Source organism: Hordeum vulgare, chromosome 4H, assembly GCF_904849725.1.
Source record: "Hordeum vulgare subsp. vulgare chromosome 4H, MorexV3_pseudomolecules_assembly, whole genome shotgun sequence".
Lineage (NCBI taxonomy): Eukaryota > Viridiplantae > Streptophyta > Magnoliopsida > Poales > Poaceae > Hordeum > Hordeum vulgare.
Window position 1 is genome coordinate 3214147 of NC_058521.1, and position 6456 is coordinate 3220602.

Consider the following 6456-nt stretch of genomic DNA (forward strand, 5'->3'; position numbering starts at 1 on the left):
ACGTCGGGTTGGCAGCCGCGAGCTCTGCATGCGCAAAACAGACGTGTGGGCAACACCCCTTACCGCCCACACCCCAACCCCTTCCTACGTGACATAAAAAATCTGCCAAAAACTATCAAAATTAATGTAAACCACAAATGGACGCAGATTCATGCGTTTTGACGGTTTGCAAACACCCACACATGTGTGCGTTATCTTTTCTCAACTTTAATTATATTGTAAAGGAATGTGTATTTTTTTAACTCGGGAAAGGAGAGATTTTTTAAGTACAATACAAGTAGCCTAACTTTTTCGAAATAGTTTGCCAATAAAACTACGGAAAACTCTTTCCATCAACCGGTGGATTTCTACGACCACATCCACCGCCTCTTCTATCAGACGCGTGTCCTGTGTTAGACAAAACCAACTTCGGTGGTGCCGATACAAACGTCCTAAACTCCGACGCCCTACGTCTCCTCCTTGGTTTGGCCCCGAGCTCGAGCCCCATCCCTCGAGCAAATCCACAGAGTTTCTGCAACAACGGCGTTGTTGCGATTTAACAGCGACGTAGCTAGTGTAAATAGGCACAATGACGAGTTTCCGTAACTTGGTCTATGTTTCAAAAAACTAGAACAAATATTTTTTGTTGCAAAAGTTTTCTACGGCCTGACCTACGTTGCAAAAGTTTTTTGCAACATGACGTTTGTTACAAAAGTTTCTGCAATACGATCCTTGTTGCAGAAAATATTCTATAACAAATCCTATCGTAAAAAAAATATACGGGCATTTTCGCAACATGCTCCTTGTTGCAAAAAAATTGCAACATAATCTATGTTGCAAAAGACCCGTCAGTCATTTTTTAACCCGTCAACCGGACGCGTAGCAGCGTGCTTGTTTCTGCAACTGGAGCGTTGTTTCGGAATTTTAGATAGTGGATGAAGACGATCCAGCTCGTGATCAGACGGTACGCACGTATACCTCGAACGGCTAAAAAGATGGTGAATGATTACTATAAATCCACCGGTGGATGCCTAGCAGTCCCTAAAACTATCTACGGTCCGTCGCGTCTATATATAACACCTCCGGCTGGCCAGAGAATACTGAGCTTTGGACAGGCTAGGTCCGTAACACCATGGGCTTTTCACCTCATGCAAAGCCCTTCCTCGTCATTGTTATCTTGTTGCTTGCATGCACTATCCTCCACGACACGACAGAGCTGGGTCTTCCCATGCGGCTCGTGCGCTGGTTTCACGCTTTCCCATACAACCACCACCTCTTCCTCACGGGTCTCCTTCCCACCGCCGTGGTCGCCATATACCTGACCATGAAGCTACGCCCCCGTACCGCATACCTCGTAGACTATGCTTGCTTCAAGGGTACTCCCACTTGTCGCGTGCCCATCTCCATGTTCATTGAGCATATGAATCTGTTGCCGTTCTTGGACGTTAGCAGCATCAAGTTCATCACGCGCATGCTGGAACGCAGTGGCATCGGCAACGAGTCCAACGTGCCCCCCACCATGCACTACATCCCCGTGTACCGAAGCTTGAAGGAAGCCCGTGCTGAAGCAGAGTTGGTCGTCTTCTCTGCCATTGACGACCTGTTCGCAAAGACTGGCATCGCCCCTGACGCTGTGAGCATAGTCGTCGTCAGCTGCAGCGTATTCGACCCAGTGCCGTCCATCGGCGACATGATCGTGAGCAGATACAAGCTCCGCCATGACATCCGCGCTGTAAACCTATCAGGCATGGGATGTAGCGCGGGTGTGACGGCGGTGGGGCTAGCGACCAGGCTACTGCAGGCGACGCGGCACCATGGTGCGCACTACGCTCTGATCGTCTCCTCGGAAACGCTCACCTCCAACTTCTACGAGGGCAAGGAGCGGCCCATGCAGCTATCCAACATTCTCTTCCGCATGGGCGGCGCCGCCGCGCTCCTGTCCACGTCCAAGAAAAAGGCTCGGTTCCGTCTCAGGCACTTCGTGCGAACCATCACCGGCGCCGCAAGTGATGCCGCCTACTCGTGTATCTTCCAAGAGGAGGACGCTGATGGAGAATTAGGGATGAACCTATCCAAGGACCTCCCGACGGTCGCCGCCGACGCTCTAAAGGCCAATATCACTGCCATCGGCTCCCTCGTCCTGCCACTCGCCGAGCAGCTGCTCTTTGTGTTACATGGAGCAACGTCTTTCGTGTGGAGCAAGCTGCCCATCGACGGCAAGCGGGTATTCAGGCCCTACGTCCCGGATTTCCGCAAGGCGTTCGATCACTTCTGCATCCACACCGGCGGCCCTACAGCGATCGACGGTGTACAGCGCATCCTCGGGATATCGGACGAAGATGTGGAGCCGGCGCGTATGACCCTTTATCGGTTTGGAAGAGTAATGCTACACCTACGGGCGTTCTACGGAAGATTTACAGGCTCGTTAAGAGTGATTGGTTGGAATTTACTTAAAGAAGACGGTCCCATCGGTGAAATCAGGGGGAGAGCAGTTAGATTAGGCCACGTCGTCCTTCCGTAAAAGCCTGTTAGAAGCTGTCCGTATCTTTAGCATTATCGGGTTTGGAAACACATCAAGCAGCTCATTGTGGTATGAGATGGCGTACATCGAGGCCAAGGGCCGAATGTCCAAGGCTGATCGTGTTTAGATGATTGGGTTTGGGTCCGGGTTCGAATGCGTTAGCGCTGTGTGGGAGTGCATTTGGCCAGCGGCCGTGCCGGACAAGGCATGGGCTGAGTGCATACATCGATATCCGACCGGTGAGCATTCCCGTGCGACGGAGATCATTGAATGCTAGCTAGCGCGTTCGACCACCTACGTTACCGCTGTCCTCTGCACTTTGCAGTGTGCATTACTACCTCGGTTTCAAAATAAGTGTAGTACCTCGGTTTCAAAATAAATGTCGTTGATCTAATACAAAATTTGTAATAATTTATTACAAAGTTTGCACCACTTATTTTAAGATGGATGAAGTATTATACTCCATGTGTCCCACAATATAAATATTTACAGACTACCTGCAACAATAATCACTGTGCCATGAACGCTAGTTCGATTTTACCTATTGACGGGGATGTACATTAGGGGCAATCCTACGAATCTACATCCCTAGGTCTGTTCAAGATCCTACATAGACATCAACGTTCCAAAAGTCATCTATGCAATCATGATCTCACTCGGACAAGTGTGTTTTCATTCGGGTCACATGACGTCACTTGGAGTGTCTAGTATCAGTTGGACGTGCCTCTACACTCGGACTGCAGCAAGGCGTGGGCAACGAGGAGACTGCAACGGCCAGAGACTTAGAACAATCACATGGAGTGCAGTGAAGACGTGTGTTATCAGTAACGCCAGAGTTAAAGCTGCCATTATTAGTAACTTCCGTTGTTATTAACATTTACTCGCCCTTGTAATGAAGTCCGTCCGATCGTGCTGCACTCTATATAAGCCACCCCGGGTTTCGAGCAAGGGTTCAACATCTGTACTATCACACATTCTATAAGCAAACACCAGCCACCGCGGCTCGAGAAGTAAGGTCGTTAACACTTTCGAGTGGGACCCGAACTCGTACATCTGACACTATCAAAAATATGCTAATACACGACGCTATATTTTTATCGCTACATCGTCACGGTTTTTAATTTACGACGATCTTACGACAAAAAACGAAGCGTCAAAAACTGACAGCAACGACGTTTTGATCAAAATCGTCGTAATTTTTACGACCATTCCTGGATCGTCATAACCTTTACGACGATCCTAAATCGTCGTTGGCAATCTAACCCAGTCCTACGTGGCAAAATTACGACGAAATCAAAATGTGGTCGAAATCAGCTCAACCCATTTCAATTGATCGCATGGGCTGGTTTTTTTTGTTTTGTACTTTTTTATCGGGCTTCTTTCTAGGCCTTAGCCTATTTACAGCCACTTCTAATATATTTTTTCGAATTTTTTTGTATCAATATAATTTGGGCCCTGGCATTTTAGTGTCAAAATACATTTGGTTCAGTTTCAGTTTTGGTCTTTTTTTCATTTTTTTATTTCAGCAACTTTTTGTTTCAGATGTTTGTTTTATTTTTATTTGTTGGGCCTTTTCAACCCAATTATTTGTCCAATTTTAAATTCGACACGATTTGCTATTCAAATCAAGAAAACTCCAAGCCGGATTCGAATCATCTGTCATATAACATCACGTAATACATCTCCCAGGTTTACATAACACAATAACTCATCTCATAAATACATTTCCTTACACATGAATATAGCAAGAACGGACAGAATTGCACAATAGAACAATGACACATCTGCTAACAATGGAGTTCATTCCACTCTGCTATGAGACATAGGTTTAGAAATTTTATGTTGTGTTGATTTGAATGTCCCAAGTAGGCATCATCGACATCTTCTCACCACTTTCCTAGCAACAAAAAAAGAGATAAAACAAAAAACATTAGGCCATAATATTACATCAGAACACAGATCAGTAACTGCAATTCGCAAAATATATCCATTATACTAGATGTCAGAGTTGTTAAAAGTTGCTAGTTATAAAAAAAACCATTATATGTATGTGTATGAACTTGAATTTAATTTTATAGATCCACCTACAATATATAGAAAAATATCAGTCAGGTGAGCAAATATGCTAACTTGTATGAATAAGCAGCATAGATAAATGAGAGTTGATTCCTTTATAGCTATTCAATATCAGGCTGAAGAGGACATTAGTTGAAATAATTTTCTACCAGTTCAAGATTCTAATAAAATAGGTGTCCAGAAAAGGTTTAAACGGATATTTTAATTGTCGTTGAGTGGGCAAAGTTGTCCACACCACATGAACACTACACAGTTTAATACAATAGCACATAAAAAAGCAACTCATATGCTAAAGTGATTATAGGACAATTGACTGGAGCTGCAGTAATACGGATCATACAAGAAACGATAAACTCCTCTCATGAATATACAGTTTTTTAGAACGAATATACAGCAAAAATACCATGAAAACCACGGCGTGCACATGTACTACCATCTGCATGAGAACAACTTGATTGTAGATAGATTCCAACCAGTTAGAACATAATGTATAGGAGTTGCGGGACTTTGTCCAATCGACTCTCCTTTTGTAGTGAATCTACAATTCAGTTGTAAACTACCGTTGTTTTGAAGAAATAAAGATGTTTTCTTTCCAAGAGCACATATTATCTTGTATTGGTTTAATCTTTCGGTGATATAAATATATGCTCCTCTTGATATGCAATGGCAATTTTAGAAACAAGACAACAATCAGCCGGATTACAAATCTCGATGGCACACTCTTGCTAAGCAATGCTGCTCTCAAAGAAAATACTACTTCATATGCAGAGTTGACAGCATAAGGTTGAACTATATTTGACATTGGAAGCTTCAAAAGTTAATTGCTTCGCAAACTTCCGTTTACTCACCCAAATCGCCAGATTTTACCTTCGGGCATAAGCACAAACAGATCTAGCTACTGCCAGATCCTACAACCGCAGCCTACTACTGACCCATGCAGTCAAGAAAACAAGTTCACGCATACAGATGTAGCAAAACTACCACGGGAGAGAGAGGATCAGGTCGCGTCACCTTGTAGTAGCTGAGATGGATGGGGAGGCGCTCGGCGGCGCGGATGGCCGCGAGCGCCTTGTCCGTTAAAAACAGAAGAGCAATATCTACTTTACCTTGAGGCCTCGTTTGGTTAAGGGGGATTAGGAAGGATTTGAGAGGGAGGGATTTTAGGGGATTGGGTGAATCCCTTTGTTTCACCCAATCCTCTCAAATCCCCGGGGTTTTGCTTCCACATTCCCCCTAGGAGGGTTTTGAAACACATGGATAGGAAGGGATTGAAGGGAAACGGAACGGATTGGGCTAAGCAAACCCCTCGTACCAAATGGGCGCGCGAGGATGTGTGGGGTTTCTGGGCCCCCCGGGGATTTTCCTCTCAAATCCTCCCCAGTCCCCCTTAACCAAACGAGGCCTGAAGTACCTGAAAAAGGGCAGAGCGACGAGGTCCTGCAGGATGGGGTTGAGCACGTCCTCGTTGATGGTGTCCGCCGTCTCGTAGTCCTCCATCATCCCACTCTACTTCCTCATCGTGCCCTGAACGAAATGTCGTCGTCGAATCAAAACCTCACCGGAGCAGGAACCCAAAATCACGAGACCAAGGGGAGCCTTACGGGGCAGCCGCAGCCTCCGGCGTGCGAGAGGGACAAAATGGAGGGGAAGTTGCGGGAGCGGACGGCCACGGCGAGGAGCGCCACGAGGAGGTCCGCCGCCCATCACCTAAAACGCCGGCGCGCGGCCCCGCCGTCCTTCGCGGGGGCGGGCTCCTCTGACATCCCGCGCCTGGTTCTATTCCCCGTCCTGGCCGACCATCGCTGGGGCCTGGCCCGTGAGCAGCACCGTCAGCAGGTCCAGCGCCGAGTCCCTTATCCCCGCAGCGGAGTTCATGGCGG

General features: G+C 46.6%; 1 pseudogene; it reads left to right on the plus strand.

Moving 5' to 3' along the window:
• Positions 1-1098: 1098 nt before the first annotated feature.
• Positions 1099-2857, plus strand: LOC123450952 (annotated as a pseudogene).
• The last annotated feature ends 3599 nt before the right edge of the window (positions 2858-6456 follow it).